The following is a 19,561-nucleotide window of genomic DNA, read 5'->3' as shown; positions in this document are numbered from 1 at the left end:
CAACAAAGGGATTCCATTGCTCTCTGAGCCCAGCGCCTGAGAACTGGGAACTCACATGTCAAGAATGAGCTTGTGGTTCCTGCCCATCAGGTCAACATAGTCCCTTCAGTTGTCAGGTACCTCCTGGCAAACTTCAAATTATAAGTTCCTGTAACAGAGTGGAAAAGGTTGGCATTTCTGCCATCATATTGTATCTGTCTCCTTTGCTGCTTAATCTTTGGGTCAAAAAGGTTCTGCTCAGCCCTGCATGTAGCCTTGTTAATCATCAAGAGGAATTTTGCTAATGGCTTAAGACTGATGCAACCAACCTCTTACCCAAAATTCACTTCCTCCGGGGAGATAAAAAGAAGTATTACAAAAATGATGAAAATCAGGAGATTAAAAAAAAAAAGTACAAAATTGATGACTGAACTGTGAAGGACTTGTAGGAACATCATGGCCAAACACGTCAGCAAAGTGACTGGAGTCAACTAACCAAGGACAAAAAGTTCCACAAGATTTGATCATCACCTCTTGACCTTGACCTCCTCCTTTGCCCCTCTTCCCTAATATAAAAGAAGCTTGAAATCAACCTTAATTAAGATGGTTCTTTAGGTCATTAGTCCACCATCTTCTCAGTTGCTTTCCTTACCCCAACACCTTGTCTCTTGACTTATTAACATGTCATGTGGTGAGTGGCAAAATCTTGGACTTGGTAATAATCCCATCAGCCTCACTATTTTCCTTATTCTCCAAAAGCCCTATTTATTCTCCAGAGTTCATGAAAGTTTAAATCACAACCATGATTGAGGGGGTATGTTTTTGGAGGGTGCTGTTTTTCAGTGGTAGACAGGGCAGGAGGATTGATAGGTGCTTTGAAATTTGGATTGGAATTTCAAATTTAAGATAGCAGACAGGGATCCCATACATGGGTCTTTTACCTAAACTGTTAAAGTTGACATTTCATTGGAGGAAAGAAAGTAAATTTTCACATTTTATATTTAATTTTATTAAAATTTTATTTATTCCCAAGCACCAATTTTTGTTATTTAACCTTTTAATTTTTTCATGATAGTTGTTTCATTTAGTTTCATGAATTTGCCTAGTTTCTATTGCTTCCTATTATCTTTGCATGTAATATTGTGGATTTTCTGTAAGCTCTTACTTCATATACTTAGATTATTGTTTATCATCCTTTAAAAATATATATTTATACCAATATGTACATATTAGCATGGCTTTTCCTGTATTCCTAAAGTGAAAATATATAGCCATCATTGTATGTACAGACTTTCAACCTGGAGTCAAAATAATGTATTCACCCCACAATTTTTAACCAATAAACACACATTCACACTCCTTTATCTTTTTTTTCTTCATCAGACTACTACAAAGGGAGTCCAGACAAAGACGACTGTTTTAAACCAGAGTCAAAAGGCTACCTTCCAATCACAGTTTGACCTATCATGGAATAACTACCAGGAAAGAATTGGCCAAAGAAATCAGCATTCTAGAATCTAGAATTCAGATTGGTATTATTTTTCATTTCCCTCTAAGCCAATGTAATGAGAACAGCTAGGCTAAATATTTTCAAGCAATCCTTTTTTTTAAAAATTTTTATTAAGGTATGATTGATATACACTCTTATGAAAGTTTCACATGAAAAAACAATGTGGTTACTACATTTACCATATTATCAGGTCCCCACCCATACCCCAATGCAGTCACTGTCCATCAGTGCAGCAAGATGCCACAGATTCACTATGTGCCTTCTCTGTGCTACACTGTTCTCTCCATGACCCTCCATACCATGTGTACTGAACGTAATACCCCTCAATGTCCTTCTCCATCCCACCAGACCCAACCTCCCACACCCCTCTCGTTTGGTAACCACTAGTTCATTCTTGGAGTCTGTGAGTCTGCTGCTATTTTGTTCCTTCAGTTTTGCTTCATTGTTATACTCCACAAATGAGGGAAATCATTTGGCACTTGTCTTTTTCTGCCTGGCTTATTTCACTGAGCATAATACCCTCTACCTCCATACATGTTGTTGGAAATGGTAGGATTCATTTCTTTCTTATGACTGAATAGTATTCCATTGTGTATATGTACCACTTCTTCTTTATCCATTCATCTACTGATGAACACTTAGGTTGCTTCCATATCTTGGCTATTGTAAAAAGGGCTACAATAAACATAGGGGTGCATATGTCTTTTTCACTCTGAGAAGTTGTATTCTTTGAAAAGGAATTCCAAGGAGTGGGATTCCCAGGTCAAATGGCATTTTTATTTTTAGCTTTTTGAGGAACCTCCATATTGATTTCCACAATGGTTGAACTAGCTTACATTGCCAGCAGCAGTGTAGGAGGGTTCCCCTTTCTCTGCATCCTCACCAGCATTTGTTGTTCTTAGTCTTTTCAATGCTGGCCATCCTTACTGGTGTGAGGTGATATCTCATTGTGGTTTTAATTTGCATATCCCTGATGATTAGTGATGTGGAGCATCTCTTCATGTGCCTGTTGGCCAAATGAATTTCTTCTTTGGAGAATTGTCTCTTCATATCCTCTTCTGATTTGTTACTCAGGTTATTTGCTTTTTGGGTGTTGATGTGTATAAGTTCTTTATATATTTTGGATGTTAACCTCTTGTTGGATATGTCATTTACAAATATATTCTCCCATACTATAGGATGCCTTTTTGTTCTGTTGATGGTGTCCTTTGCTGTACAGAAACTTTTTAGTTTGATGTAGTCGCTTGAGTTCATTTTTGCTTTTGTTTCCTTTGCTCAAGGAGATATGTTCAGGAAGAAGTTGCTCATGCTTATATTCAAGAGATTTTTGCCTAAACTGTCTTCTAAGAGTTTTATGGTTTCATGACTTACATTCAGGTCTCTGATCCATTTTGAGTTTACTTTTGTGTATGGGGTTAAACAGTAATTCAGTTTCGTTCTCTTGCATGTAGCTGTCCAGTTTTGCCAACACCAGCTGTTGAAGAGGCTGTCATTTCCCCACTGTATGTCCATGGCTCCTTTATCATATATTAATTGACCATACATCGGTGGGTTTATATCAGGGCTCTCTAGTCTGTTCCTTTGGTCTATGGGTCTGTTCTTGTGCCAGTACCAAATTTTCTTGATTACTGTGGCTTTGTAGTAGAGCTTGAAGTTGGGAAGTGAGATCCCCTCCAGCTTTATTCTTCCTTCTCAGACCTACTTTGGTTATTCGAGGTCTTTTGTGGTTCCATATGAAGTTTACAACAATTTTCTCTAGTTCATTGAAGAATGCTGTTGGTATTTTGATAGGAATTGCATTGAATCTATAGATTGCTTTAGGCATGATGGCCATTTTGACAATAATCATTCTTCCTATCCATGAGCACAGGTTGTGTTTCCATTTATTGGCATCTTCTTTAATTTCTCTCATGAGTGTCTTAAAGTTATAGGTCTTTCACTTCCTTGGTTAGGTTGATTCCCAGGTATTCTATTCTTTTTGATGCAATTGTGGATGGAATTGTTTTCCTGGTTTCTTTCTCTGCTAGTTCATTGTTAGTGTATAGGAATGCCACAGATTTCTGTATATTAATTCTGTATCCTGCAACTTTGCTGAATTCAGATGGTAGATCTAGTAGTTTTGGAGTGGATTCTTTAGGGTTTTTTATGTACAATATCATGTAATCTGCAAACAGGGACACTTTAACTTCTTCCTTGCCAATCTGGATGCCTTTTATTTCTTTGTGTTGTCTGATTGCTGTGGCTAGGACCTCCAGTACTGTGTTGAATAGAAGTGGGGAAAGTGGGCATCCTTTTCTTGTTCCCAATCTTAAAGGAAAAGCTTTCAGCTTCTCACTGTTAAGTATAATGTTGGCTGTGGGTTTGTCATATATGGCCTTTATTATGTTGAGGTACTTGCCCTCTATACCCATTTTGTTGAGAGTTTTTATCATGAATAGATGTTGAGTTTTGTCAAATGCCTTTTCAGCATCTATGGGGATGATCATGTGGTTTTTGTCCTTCTTTTTGCTGATGTGGTGGATGATGTTGATGGATTTTCTAATGTTATACCATCCTTGCATCCCAGGAATAAATCCTACTTGATCATGATGGATGATCTTTTTGATGTATTTTTGATTTCAGTTTGCTAATATTCTGTTGACTATTTTTGCATTTATGTTCATCAGGGATATTGGTCTGTAATTTTCTTTTTCTGTGGTATCTTTGCCTGGTTTTGGTATTAGAGTGATGCTGGCCTCATAGAATAAGTTTGGAAGTACTCCCTTTTCTTCTATTCTTTCAAAAACTTTAAGGAAGATGGGTATTAGGTCGTCACTAAATGTTTGATAAAATTCAGCGGTGAAGCCATCTGGTCCAGGTGTTTGTTCTTAGGTAATTTTTTGATTACTAGTTCAATTTCGTTGCTGGTAATTGGTCTGTTCAGATTTTCTGTTTCTTCCTTGGTCAGCCTTGGAAGGTTGTATTTGTCTTGAAAGTTGTCCATTTCTTCTAGGTTATCCAGTTTGTTAGCATATACTTTTTCATATTATTCTCTAATAATTCTTTGTATTTCTGTGGTGTCCATAGTGATTTTTCCTTTGTTATTTCTGATTCTGTTTATATGCGTAGACTCTCTTTTTTTCTTGATAAGTCTGGCTAGGGGTTTATCCATTTTGTTTATTTTCTCAAAGAACCAGCTCTTACTTTCATTGATTCTTTCTATTGTTTTATTTTTCTCGATTTTATTTATTTCTCCTCTAATCTTTATTATGTCCCTCCTTTTACTGACTTTGGGCCTCACTTGGTATTCTTTTCCTATTTTCATTAATTACAAGTTTAGACTACTTATATGGGATTGTTCTTCTTTCCTGAGGTAGGCCTGTATTGCAATATACTTTCCCTTAGCACAGCCTTGGCTGTGTTCCACAGATTTTGTGGTGTTGAACTACTGTTGTCATTTGTCTCCATATATTGCTTGATCTCTGTTTTTATTTGGTCATTGATCCATTGGTTATTTATGAGCATGTTGTGAAGCCTCCATGTGTTTGTGGGCTTTTTCATTTTCTTTGCATAATTTATTTCTAGTTTCATACCTTTGTGGTCTGAGAAACTGGTTGGTACAATTTCAATCTTTTTGGATTTACTGAGGCTCTTTTTGTGGCCTGGAATATGATCTATTCTTGAAAATGTTCCATGTGCACTTGAGAAGAATGTGTATTCTGCTGCTTTTGGGTGTAGAGTTCTGTAGCTGTCTGTTGGGTCCATCTGTTCTAATGTGTTGTTCAGTGCCTCTGTGTCCTTACTTATTTTCTGTCTGGTTGATCTGTCCTTCAGAGTGAGTGGAGTGTTGAAGTCTCCTAGAATGAATGCATTGCATTCTATTTCCTCTCTTAATTCTGTTAGTATTTGTTTCACGTATGTTGGTGCTCCTGTGTTGGGTGCACAGATATTTATAATGGTTATATTTTCTTGTTGAATTGACCCCTTTATCATTATGTAATGTCTTTCTTTGTCTCTTGTGACTTTCTTTGTTTTGAAGTCTATATTGTCTGATACAAGTACTGCAACTCCTGGTTTTTTCTCTCTATTCGTTGCATGAAATATCCTTTTCCATCCCTTCATGTTTAGTCTGTGTATGTCTTTGGATTTAAAGCGAGTTTCTTGTAAGCAGCACATAGATAGGTCTTGTTTTTTTATCCATTCAGTGACTCTCTCTTTTGATTGATGCATTCAGACCATTTACATTTCGGGTGGTTATCGATAGGTATGTACTTATTGCCATTGTACGGTTTAGATTTGTGGTTACCAAAGGTTCAAGGTTAACTTCCTTACTATCTAAGAGTCTAACTTAACTCACTTAATATACTATTACAAACACAATCTAAAGGTTCTTTTCTTTTTCTCCTCCTTTTCCTTCCTCCTCCATTCTTTATATATTAGGTAGCATATTCTGTGCTCTGTCTATCCCTTGATTGACTTTGGGGATAGTTAATTTAGTTTTGCGTTTGCTTAGTAATTAGCTGTTCTCCTTTCTTTATTGTGGTTTTATTACCTCTGGTGATAGCTATTAAACCTTAGGAACCATCTGTAGCAGTCCCTCCAAAATTGACTGTAGAGGTGCTTTGTGGGAGGCAAATTCTCTCAGCTTTTGCTTATCTAGGAATTGTTTAATCCCTCCTTCAAAATTTAAATGATAATCTTGCCAGATAAAGTAATTTTGGTTCCAGGCCCTTCTGCTTCACTGCATTAAATACATCATGCCACTCCCTTCTGGCCTGTAAGGTTTCTGCTGAGAAGTCTGATGTTAACCTGATGGGTTTTCCTTTGTATGTGATCTTATTTCTGTCTCTGGCTGCTTTTAGTAGTCTGTCCTTATCCTTGATCTTTGCCATTTTAATTATTATATGTCTTGGTGTTGTCCTCCTTGGGTCCTTTGTGTTGGGAGATCTTTGGATCTCCATGGCCTGAGAGACTATCTCCTTCTCCAGATTGGAGAAGTTTTCAGCAATTACCTCCTCAAAGACACTTTCTATCCCTTTTTCTCTCTTCTTCTTCTGGTACCCCTATAATGCAGATATTGTTCCATTTGGATTGGTCACACAGTTCTCTCAATATTCTTTCATTCTTATTCTTTTTTCCTATCTGTGCCTCAGTTTCTTTGTATTCCTCTTCTCTTGTTTCTATTTCATTTGTTGTCTCCTCCACTATATCTAATCTGCTTTTAATACCCTCCATTGTGCTCTTCAACAATTCAATCTCTGACCAGAATTCATTCATGAGTTCTTGAATATCTTTCCGTACGTCCATGAGCATGTTAATGATTTTTATTTTGAACTCCCTTTCAGGAAGAGTCATGAGGTCCATGTTATCTTTCTCAGGAGTTATTTACTCTGAACTAGGTTCCTTTGGCATTTCATATTTGTATATGGTGCCCTCTAGTGTCCTGAAGTTCTACACTCCGGAGCTGCTCAGCCCCTGCAGCTATGTCACGGGTCACAGGGGAGTGGTATTGGTCTCTTGGGGGAGGAAAGAGCTGTTTCCTGCTTTCTGGGTGCTATGCCTGTCTCTACTGCCTGAACCAGTGGGTCGAGCACACAGATATAAGCCTCTGTGCTTTGTGTTTGTAGTTGCTGTAGACAAATCTTCCCTCTGGCTGGCCTAATGCTGGGGTAGGGTTTGCCAGTTTGTGAGCCAGGTGGGGCTGGCAGGGAGAAAGTAGCAATAGGCTGCTTTCCATGGAGGGGCTCCTTGGAGCTGTGTAGCCAGCCAGGGAGCTGGAGCACCTGAAGATCATGAAAGCTCCCAACCTGCTGGGCAGAGTGCACAAAGACAATTTTGTCTACCTGTCCTTTCTCCTGAGCCATAAGCTCTGTGCAATGCTTGCTCCTTTAGCAGCCCTCTTGCTAAGGGCTTCCTTGTTAGGAAGTCTCTCAGACTTCCCACCTTTCTTTTGTCCCAGAGCAGCCGGATATGGATCCCTATTTTTCACAAGCGGCTGGAATCTCAGTCTCTCCAGGAATTCTGCCTGTCTTAGCTTTCCAGTCCCCTAATCACCAGAATATCATGAAAGCACCATGAAATGTGGGTTTGTGCTCCCAGAGCAGATCTCAGGAGTTAGGTATTCAGCAGTCCCAGGCCTCCACTCCCTCCTTGCTCCATTTCTCTTCCTCCTGCCAGTGAGCTGGGGTGGTGGAAGGGCTTGGGTCCTGCCGGGCCACTGCTTTGGTATGTTACCCTGTTCCATAAGGTCTGCTCTTGTCTCCAGGTGTATGCAGTCTGGTACAGTCCTCTTTCCTGTTGCTCTTTCAGGATTAGTTGTATTAAGTATATTTTCGTATTATATGCAGTTTTAGGAGGAAGCCTCTGTCTCACTTCTCACACCACCATCTTTAATCCCTTAAGCAATTCTTTTAGGCATTTCATCATGAAGTCTTTTTCCTATTATACAATGGGAAAATAATACAAAAACAAGAATTTTGTTTGTAACTTCTGCTTACAGTGGGAATATTGGTTGTGTGTATTCACTGGGGAAAGGATAATCTTGTGATTCAGGCTTTCCCCATAGGAGATAATGAAATCAAAATTTGAGATTTACAGAATATAGGAAGTTGGATCAGTATGATAATGATATAGTGTCTATTGGATTATGTACAGCAAAACAATAATTAACATAATTTTGAGAAAACTGGAATAAGATCTCACTGAAATCCCTAATTTATAGGCTAGTCTCTTTTTTGGTTACTATATCAAATATGATTCACACATGAGAGAGAGTATTTGAAGTAAAATTCTGTATTGAACTATTTTGAATAATTGATGTAAAAATGCAACTATGTTGAATTTATTTTGGTTATTAACGATAGATATAAATACATAATTATTCTAGGTGAAACTGTACTTACACAAATGAAAATAAGTAAAAATGTCTTTTTAGAGGTAAATGAGTTCAGGTTTTGCATGGAATATATAGCCTTAGATTAAGTATTGGCTATTAAACATGACCTCAATCTTTGAGGATGCTGGACAGAAGAAATTTTTCTTTTTCTGTGTGTGTGGTAACAGCAGTTTTAATTTTAGCACCTGAAGCTATACCCAGGGTACACTTTATAAACTTCATGGGACTGGTGTGCACATTCATTCAAGTGACAAGTATATAATACCACTTAGTGTTTCACAATCAGGAACGCACTTTTGAATTGTTTAAGCACAATCCACCAGAATTAAAGACAAAATCAGAAGCCATCCACAGTTACACTAATAGTCAATTAAAAGTCTTACACTTGATACTTGACATAACACTCACTACCTAGTAGGGATAGCTAAGTAACTTCAGATTCTCATTCCTTTGTAGTCTTCGGGGAAGATGTCTTGAGTAGATATGTGACTGGCCACAGGTGGGTACAACCAGGACCAGAATAGCAAGCAAAGCTCTACCACAGTTTCTGTAGTTTTCACTTTTTTTTTCCTTTGTCAGTTAAAAGTAAACAGTGAGAATTAAGTACTTATCTTTACATATACACAAGATATGCTGTGAAAACATATTTGCTTACAAACATACAAAAATACTTAACTGGTTTGATAAAAATATAATGTATAAAAGTATATAGCAAAAAATATTAATCATCTGTGACCCTGGAAAGATCTATCCCATATTTTACATTACCAACAAAAAGTTTTAACTTTGTTTTGAATCTGTTATCCAGAAATACTTGAAAAGGAAGACAGAATTATTTATTTTTACTCTCAACATGGCTATGAAAAATCTTTAAAAACCAAGAACGTTGAGATACCTAAGCCCAGAATGAGTCCAAATATTTGGCCATATGAAATATTATCATCTTTGAGAGTAGGAGTAATAATAAAGGTTTTCTATGCAGTTTTTAATCAATAAATACAATAGGTATTCTGGTATTTTGGTCACTGGAAAGCAAAGGCTAGAGCATCAGGAAAAGTCTGAGATACCTCACTTTTGCAGGTTCAGTTCAGTGTATTTAAGGTTAACTGAAGTTGACATCAAAATTTTCAGAGATAGGGCAAAACTCACATATTTTTTAAAAACTCCCTATGTTTCTATTTAGAGTAACAATAGGCAATATGATTCCAGAAGCTAAGTTATTTCACAAACTGTGACTTCAGCTTGGCAAACAGCTTAGGTTCCAAAACTGATTCATCCGTTTAAAATGTAATAAGCTCTTTAAAAATAATTTGTCTTGTATGCATATTTTCAAGGAATCAGATAATCTCTGAAGCAGCCTTACTGTTTCCTTTAAATCTGTCTTGAAATGAGCATAGGATTAGATTCTTGGTCTAAGGCTACCACGGTGGCCATTTGTCTAAGGCTAGAAAGGTACCAACGTGATGTAACTGTAGGGAGAGAAGGAGAAGAGGAGGGCTTTTTCTGGCAGTTAGTAGCTAAAATTCAACGGGTTCTTTGAAAACTGACACAAAGACAGCCTTTCTTGTCTTTTTCTTTCCTCGTTGGTTCTGGTGAAGGAGGACATTCCTGCTCTTCAAATTTCCTTATTATCCGGGCGACTTCCTGGAAAACTTGATCTACATTTATCTTAATCTTTGCTGACGCCTCCATGTGTATTACCTTAAATTGTCATGCTAACTCCTGTCGTTCCTCCTGTGTTATCTGTCTTTAATGATCCAGATTTGCTTTATTACCAATGAAAATCATTGGAAGCTCCTCACGATCCTTTACTCTGAGAAAATGTCTTTGAAACTTAGAGACGTCTTCAAAACTGACTCTATCTGTGACCGAGAAGACCAACAGGAAACCCTCGCCGTTCCCATACCCTGTTCTCTCCCGGCTCCACACTCTCCTCGTCCTGCAGGATCCCCAGTACGTAGCCGGCTGCCCTGTCATCAGCCACGCACTGCTTTGCGCAGAGTCCTCAATGGTTGGATCGCAATCCGTGACAGCACAGGCCTCGAGAAACTGGACGGCGGGCGCCGACTTGCCCCGCCGCCGCCGCCCACCAGGAGCCGGTGCTTCTGTTCGGAACCGTCCGCCCGGCGGCCGCGGCCGTGGGGGCGCCGCCGTGCCCGCCCCGGGCCCGGCTCCGGGGACGCGTGCGGCCGGCGCGCTGCGGGCGGGGGTCCCGGGCGAGGGTCCCGGGCTCCAGGAGCCGGCGGGAGGCCCGGTCCTTGGGGCAACGCGGCTCGCGGACTGGGCGGGTCCCGCCGGAGGCGCGGAGGAGCGAGATGACCGCAGGACCAAGGGCCGCAGGGGCCGGGAGCGCGCCCCTCCACACGCCTCCGCAGCGCCCTGAGAAGAAATGTTTTACCTTTTCATGCATCTGTTCTGAGTAGGGGAGGCAGGATTACTCAAAACCCAGTAGTGAAAAGTGCTTCACGTGGGGAACACCTGATATTTGGCTGGCAGTTGGGTGGGGAGGAGTTGGGTGGGGATTTCCTTTGGGAAACCTAAGAGTGTCGAATCAATGAAATTTACTTTGGACACCATGGGAATGACCATAGAAACGCTGATTTGAGTGCAGTTGAGTGCTGACCTGAATTTCATGCTAATATTTGAGGTAATAACATCATTCCTAGAATAGTACATCGTCTATGTCTATGAATAATACACTCTACCAGCTAATGCCAAACCAGTTATGTTCAATCGAACTGATGTTCAGAGTGACATAGGCTGATCTCTCACATCTTTTCCCACTTAGATTTGTTTTGAAAACCACAGATGAGACAGAAACGACTGAGATCTGAATGCTCCTTAGGAGAACATCAAACCCAAGGACAGGATAAGCCTCAGCTTAAGACTTGAGATTAGAATCCACCAGTCCAAATGCATTCAGCATAAAATCTCCTTGAGAGGGTAAGCAACTGCATATTGTGTCCAAATTTTCTGTAAAGGATGCTCAGGGTAGGAACTCATAATAATGTTTGAGTGGCCTAATGTCAGAGATAAAAATATCCCCCCACTCTTCTAGGAGAGGCACGTTCTTAGGGAGAAAGGTTTTGGACATTTTGTTTCTGCTGTACCTAAGCGGTGCAGTGTCCGGCTCTTCTGTCACATCAGGGGTCTTATCCAAGGGCAATGACTGATTGATGGTGTTTCCCTAGGGAAGCAAAGGGAATACAGGTTGTCAGATGATATTTGAAATTTCTGTTTGAGTTTAAATGTGAAAGATGGTCTAAAAGCCTTCTTTTCTTCTCCTGTTTTCCTTTGCAATGCTTACCAAAAGAAGACACATGAAAGCAGACATCCATCATTCAATCACAAACCAGTACCTTTGTTCAAACCTTTGAGAAGAATTTATTTCCTGGTATTACCAGGGAATAAGTGGCTAGATAAACAGGCATTCCGGAATTAGATAAGGTGTCTGTGGCACACAATTTTTCCCATATGGCAGTGCTATGCCTCTGAGATGTTGGTGGAGAAATGTTGTTTTTAATTTAAATTTATTTTTATTTTTATTTTTTGTCAGATATTCTTATCTTTAGTGTGTATCTTTTTTTAATTGAGATAAATTTGATATATAATATTATATTGGTTTCAGGTATACAACTGAGTGATCTGATGATTATATACATTACTAAATGCATCAACATATGAAGATAGTACAATATTATTGACTATATTCTCCATACTGTACCTTCATCCCCATGACTAATATATTTTATATTTGGAATTTGTACCTCTTTATCCCCTTCAACTATTTCACCCATTCCTCCTCCCCTATCATAACCACCAGTCTATTCTCTCTGTATTTCTTAAATTGTCATGAGTATTTCTGTTTTGTTTATTTGTTCATTTACTTTATTTTTTAGATTCCATATATACGTGAAATCATATGGTACTTGCCTTTCTCTGGCTTATTTCACTTAGCATAATACCCTCTAGGTCCATCCATGTTATTGCAAATGGCAAGATTGCATTCTCTTTTTTTGGCTGAGTAATACTCCATTGTATATATGTATCACTTCTTTAGCCATCCATCTATTAATGGACATTTGGTTGCCTCTGTATCTTTGCTATTGTAAATAATGCTGCAGTAAATATAAGGATGCATGTTTTTTCAAATTAATGTTTTTGTTTTCCTTGGGTAAATTCCCAGAAGTAGAATTACTGGGTTGTATGGTATTCCTATTTTCAGTTTTTTGAGAAATCTCCATACTGCTTATCATAGTTGTTGCACCAATTTACATTTCCACCAACAGTGTACAAGGGCTCTCTTTTCTCTATATCTTTGCCAACACTTGTTATTTCTTTCATTCTTTCTTTTTTTTTTTTTTTTTGATCCTTGCCATTCTGACTGGTGTGAGATAATATCTCACTTTGGTTTTGATTTGAAGTTCCTTGATGATTAGGGATATCAAGCATCTTTTCATGTGTCTGTTGGCCATCTGTATGTCTTTTTTGGAAAAATGTCTATTCAGTACCTTTGCCCATTCTTTAAATGTAATTATTTGGGTTTTTTTGTGTGTTGATTTGTATGAGTTGTTTATGTATTTTGGATATTAACCTCTCATTAGAAATATCACTTGCCAATATATTCTCCCATTCCATATGTTGCTTTTTTGTTTTGTTGATGGTTTCCTTTGCTGTGCAGAAGCTTTTTAGTTTGATGTGGTCCCACTTATTGATTTTTGCTTTTGTTTGCCTTGACTGGGGAGACATATCCAGAAAACAATTACTAATGCTGAAGTTCAAGAGTTTACTACCTCTATTTTCTTTCAGGAGTTTTATGGTTTCAGGTATTATATTTAGGCCTTCAGTTCATTTCAAGTTGATTTTTGTGTATGGTATATGACAGTGATCAGTTTTGCTCTTTCACATGTAGCTGTGTGGTTCTCTCAGCACCATTTGTTGAAGAGGCTGTCTTTTCCTCATTGTATATTTTTGCCTCTTTTCTCATTTATTAATAGTCCATATAAGTCTGGGTTTATTTCTGAGCTCTCTATTTTGTTTCAAAACTAATATTGTAGTTCTGTAGTGTGATTTGAAATCAGAGAATGTGATGCCTCTAAGTTTGTTCTTCTTTCTCAAGATCGTTTGTCTTTTGGGGTGTTTTGTGGTTCCATACAAATTTCAGAATTTATTGTTCAAGTTCTGTGCAAAATGCGATTGGTATTTTGATAGGGATTGAATTGCATCTGTAGATTGCTTTAGGTAATATTACTATTTTTGGGGGATGTCATTAATATACACTTACATGAACAACATTGTGGTTACTAGATACCCCCCATTATCAAGTCCCCACCACATACCCCATTACAGTCACTGTCCATCAGCATAGTAAGATGTTGTAGAGTCACTACTTGTCTTCTCTGTGCTTTACTGCCTTCCCCGTGCCCCCCCATATTATGTGTGCTAATCATTATGCCCCTTTTTCCCCTTATCCTTCCCTTCCCACCCATCCTCCCCAGCCCCTTTCCCTTTGGTAACTGTTAGTCCATTCTTGGGTTCTGTGAGTCTGCTGCTGTTTTGTTCCTTCAGTTTTTGCTTTGTACTTATACTCCACATAGGAGTGAAATCATTTGATACTTGTCTTTCTCCACCTGACTTGGACTCTCTCGTCTGTTCCATTGGTCTGTGGCTCTGTTCTTGTGCCAGTACCATATTGTCTTGATTACTGTGGCTTTGTAGTAGAGCTTGAAGTTGGGAAGCGAGATCCCCCCTGCTTTATTCTTCCTTCTCAGGATTGCTTTGGCTATTTGGGGTCTTTTGTGGTTCCATATAAATTTTAGAACTATTTGTTCTAGTTGGTTGAAGAATGCTGTTGGTATTTTGATAGGAATTGCATTGAATCTGTAAATTGCTTTAGGCAGGATGGCCATTTTAACAATATTAATTTTTCCTTCCCAAGAGCATGGGATGAATTTGCATTTATTAGTATCCTCTTTAATTTCTCTTAGGAATGTCTTGTAGTTTTCAGGGTATAGGTCTTTCACTTCCTTGGTTAGGTTTATTCTTAGGTGTTTTTTTCTTTTTGATGCAATTGTGAATGAAATTGTTTTCCTGATTTCTCTTTCTGGTAGATCATTGTTAATGTATAGGAATGCAACAAATTTTTGTGTATTAGTTTTGTATCCTGCAACTTTGCTGAATTCTGATATTAGTTCTAGTAGTTTTGGAGTGGACTCTTTAGGGTTTTTTATGCACAATATCATGTCATCTGCAAACAGTGACAGTTTGACTTCTTTCTTACCTATCTGGATGCCTTTTATTTCTTTGTGTTGTCTGATTGCCGTGGCTAGGACCTCCATAGTATGACCATTTTAACAATATTAATTCTTCCTATCCATGAGCATGGATTTATTTGTGTTATCTTCAATTTCTTTCATCAATGCCTATTAGTTTTCAGAGTATAGGTCTCTCTTGATGTCTTAACAATATTGTCTTCCACTTCAGAAACACAGTCTGTCTTTCCATTATTTGTGTCTTCTTTAATTTAAAAAATATTTTTTCAGCAATTTGTAGTAATAACCTAATTTCAATCACACACAAAAGCTCTACTTTTCTTTTTTTTTTGGTATGTGTGTATATTAAGACATTTTTTAGGGAGGTTTAGGTTCACAGCTAAATTGAGAGGAAGGTATAGAGATTTCCTTTATACTGCCTGAAACCACACTTTCCTAGCCTCCCCCATTATCAATCACCTCCACCAGGGTGGTACATTTGTTAGAGCTGAAGACCCTAACTTGGCACATCATAATCACCCAAAGTCCATAATTTACATTATTGTTCACTCTTTTTGTTGTACATTCTATGGATTTGGACAAATGTATAATGTCATAAGTCATCTTTAAGTTATCATATAGTGGGTTTTCATTGCCCTAAAAAATCCTGTGTGCTCTTTTTATTCATCTCTTTCCCTGAAGCTCTAGTTCCTTACAACTCAGCCCCCTAACTTTATGCTATTGATATGACAAAGTACGTCTTTATATATTGTGTACTCAGTAGTATAGGTTTCAGATTATTTTTAAAGCTCTTGTCTTAAATCCTGTATGAAATTTAAAATGGTGTTGCAAATCAAAATTACAACAATTTTTATTTATTTTATATTTTTCCATGTACTTATTCTTATAGGGTATCTATATTTTCATATGGGTTCAAGTTAGTGCCTCATGCTCTTTTATTTCTACTTGAAGGCCTCCCTTCAATATTTCTTCTAGGGAAAGTTTAGTGGTAATGAGTTTCCTCAGTTTCTGTTTGCTTGGAATGTCTGATTTCTTCCTCATTTTGGGAGGATAGCTTTGTTGGATATAGAATTCCTGATTGACAGTGTTTTATTTCCCCAATACTTTATATATATTATCCCCCTGTCTTCTGGACAGCAAGGGTTCTGCTTAGATATCCACTGGTAATTTTTTTGATGATCTTATGTGATTAGTTGCTTTTCTCTTCCTGCTTCAATATTTGCTTTTTCTTTGCTTTTGAAAGTTTGATTTTAATGTGTCTCTTTTTGGGTCTTGTTTTGGTTTAATCCTATTGTAGTTTGTAGTGCTTCTTGGATTTGTAGATCCATATATTTCCTCAAATTTGGGAAGTTTCAACCATTATTTTTTCATATAAGCTCCCTGTCCCTTTCTCTCTTTTGTCCTTCTGGGACTTCCATAATATATATGTTAGTTTGCTTGATGGTGTCCCAAAGTCCTTTTGTCTCTGATGACTTTTATTCAACCTTTTATATTTTTGCTCCCCAGACTCAATAACTTCAAATTACCTGTTTTTAAGTTCATTAATCCTTCTGCCTATTCAGTCTGCTGTTGAATCCCTCTATTCAGTTTTTCAATTCAATTATAGCAGTTCTCAGTTCCAGAGTTTGTTTCACTTGCTTTTCCTTCCTTCCTTCCTTCCTTCCTTCCTTCCTTCCTTCCTTCTTTCCACATCTCTCCTTCTTTCTTCCTTCTTTTTTTAAAATATAATTTCTCTGTTAATATTCTCATTTTTATATGTTATTTTTCAGATTTTCTTTAGTTTGTTTTTCTTTAGCTCTTTGAGCATTTTAGGACCATTCCTTTAAAATCTTTGTCTAGTACTTCCACTGCCTGTGTTTCTTCAGGGACAATTCCTGGCACTTTCTCCTACCTGCCCAACCCCCACCAAATGGGCTGTTTTCCCTTTATTTGTACCCATTGTGATTTGTTTTTGTAATTGGGCATTTGAAAAACAATGATGTTCCCAGTCATTACAGATTGGTTTTTTTTTATGTGAGGTCATCTCCTTTTTGTTCCTAGTCTGTAGGGTGCTTTTATTAAAAAAGAGTGTGAAATTTTGTCAAATGATTTTTCTGTATCAGTTGAGATGATCGTGTGTTTTTCTTCTTTTGTCATCTTGATGTGATGCAAAAATGATTGATTTTAATATGGCGAACCATCCTTGCATTCCAGGAAAAAATCTCACTTGGTCATGATGTATTTGGGTTGCTGGTATTTTGTTGAGGATTGTTTCATCAATACTCATCAAGGATGTTGGTTGCACTTTTCTCATAGTGTCTGTTGGGCTTTGGTATCAGGGTAATGCAGATCTCATAAAATAAGTTTGGAAGTTTGTCCTCCTCTTCAATGTTTGGAAGAGTTTGAGGAGGATTAGCATTAATTCTTACTAATTGTTTGGTAGAATTCTCCAGTGAAGCCTGTGTTTTCTTTGTTGGAAGGCTTTGTTTACTGATTACATCAAGCCTTTTATTTCTTCATGATTCAGACTTGGTAGGTGTCTGCTTCTAGGAATTTATTCATATCATCTAGGTTATTCAATTTGTGTATAATTGTTCAAAGTAGAGTCTCATAATGCTTTTTATCTGTAGCATCAGTTTTAATAACTCTTACAGTTCTGATTTAAAGTAGTTTGAGTTTTCAATTTTTTTTACTTAGTTAATCTATATTGTCAATTTTGTTCATCTTTAACCAAAAAAACCCCTCCTCTTAGTTGTGTTGATTTTTTAAAAACAGTATGTTATTTATTTGTTTGTTTGTTTTTCATATCATTAATCTACAATTACATGAAGAACATTATGTTTACTAGGCTCCCCCCTTCACCAGGTACCCACCACATACTCCTTCACAGTCACTGTCCATCAGTGTAGTAAGATGCTGTAGAATTACTACTTGTCTTCTCTGTTGCACAGCCCTCCCCATGCCCCCCGACACTATACATGCTAATCGTAATGCCCCCTTTCTTTTTCCCTCCCTTATCCCTCCCTTCTCACCCATCCTCCCCAGTCCCTTTCCCTTTGGTAACTATTAGTCCATTCTTGGGTTCTGTGATTTTGCTGCTGTTTTGTTCCTTCAGTTTTCCTTTGTTCTTATACTCCACAGATGAGTGAAATCATTTGGTACTTGTCTTTCTCCGCCTGGCTTATTTCACTGAGCATAATACCCTCTAGGTCCATCCATGTTGTTGCAAATGGTAGGATCTGTTTTTTTCTTATGGCTGAGTAATATTCCATTGTGTATATGTACGACATCTTCTTTATCCATTCATCTACTGATGGACATTTAGGTTGCTTCCATATCTTGGCTATTGTAAACATTGCAGCGATAAACATAGGGGTGCATCTGTCTTTTTCAAACTGGAGTGCTGCATTCTTGGTAAATTCTTAGAAGTGGAATTCCTGGGTCAAATGGTATTTCTATTTTGAGCATTTTGAGGACCCTCCATACTGCTTTCCACAATGGTTGAACTAATTTACATTCCCACCAGCAGTGTAGGAGGGTTCCCCTTTCTCCACAACCTCGCCAACATTGGTTGTTGTTTGTCTTTTCAATGATGGCAATCCTTACTGGTGTGAGGTGATATCTAATTATGGTTTTAATTTGCATTTCTCTGATGACAAGTGATGTGGAACATCTTTTCATGTGTCTGTTGGCCATCTGAATTTCTTCTTTAGAGAACTGTCTATTCAGCTCCTCTGCCAATTTTTTAATTGGATTATTTGCCTTTTTTTCTTGAGGTGTGTGAGCTCTTTACATATTTTGGATGTCAACCCTTTATTGGAGCTGTCATTTATGAGTATATTCTCCCATACTGTAGGATACCTTTTTGTTCTATTGATGGTGTCCTTTGCTGTACAGAAACTTTTTAAGTTTGATATAGTCCCACCTGTTCATTTTTGCTTTTGTTTCCCTTGCCCAGGGAGATATGTTCAAGAAGAGGTCACTCATATTTATGTCTAAGAGATTTTTGCCTATGTTTTTTTCTAAGAGTTTTATGGTTTCATGACTTACATTCAGGTCTTTGATCCATTTCTAATTTCCTTTTGTGTATGGGGTTAGACAGTGATCCAGTTTCATTCTCTTACATGTAGCTGTCCAGTTTTGCCAGCACCATCTGTTGAAGAGACTGTCATTTCCCCATTGTATGTCTATGGCTCCTTTATTGAATATTAGTTGACCATATATGTTTGGGTTAATGTCTGGAGTCTCTATTCTGTTCCACTGGTCTGTGGCTCTGTTCTTGTGCCAGTACCAAATTGTCTTGATTACTGTGGCTTGGTAGTAGAGCTTGAAGTTGGGGAGTGAGATCCCCCCCACTTTATTCTTCCTTCTCAGGATTGCTTTAGCTATTCGGGGTCTTTGGTGTTTCCATATGAATTTTTGAACTACTTGTTCCAGTTCATTGAAGAACGCTGTTGGTAATTTGATAGGGATTGCATCAAATCTGTATATTGCTTTGGGCAAGATGGCCATTTTGATGATATTAATTCTTCCTGGCCAGGAGCATGGGATGAGTTTCCATTTGTTAGGGTCCTCTTTAATTTCTCTTAAGAGTGTTTTTAGTTTTCAGGGTATAGGTCTTTCACTTCCTTGGTTAGGTTAATTCCTAGGTATTTTATTATTTTTGATGCTATTGTGAATGGAATTGTTTTCCTGATTTCTCTTTCTATTAGTTCATTGTTAGTGTATAGAAAGCCACAGATTTCTGTGTGTTAATTTTGTATCCTGCAACTTTGCTGAATTCCGATATTAATTCTAGTAGTTTTGGAGTGGAGTCTTTAGGGATTTTTATGTACAATATCATGTCATCTGCAAATAGGGACAGTTTTACTTCTTCTTTACCAATCTGGATTCCTTGTATTTCTTTGTTTTGTCTAATTGCCGTGGCTAGGACCTCCAGTACTATGT

The 19,561-nt window shown here is 37.8% G+C and overlaps 1 pseudogene; it reads right to left on the bottom strand.

The window, feature by feature from the left end:
• Window positions 1-9,852: 9,852 nt before the first annotated feature.
• LOC118931514 (ras-related protein R-Ras2-like) lies at window positions 9,853-10,394 on the bottom strand (annotated as a pseudogene).
• Between the last annotated feature and the right edge of the window lie 9,167 nt (window positions 10,395-19,561).

The sequence above is a fragment of the Manis pentadactyla genome, chromosome 8 (assembly GCF_030020395.1).
Source record: "Manis pentadactyla isolate mManPen7 chromosome 8, mManPen7.hap1, whole genome shotgun sequence".
Taxonomy (NCBI): domain Eukaryota; kingdom Metazoa; phylum Chordata; class Mammalia; order Pholidota; family Manidae; genus Manis; species Manis pentadactyla.
Note: the sequence above shows the minus strand (reverse complement) of the source record. Positions and strands in the feature narration are given on the sequence as shown.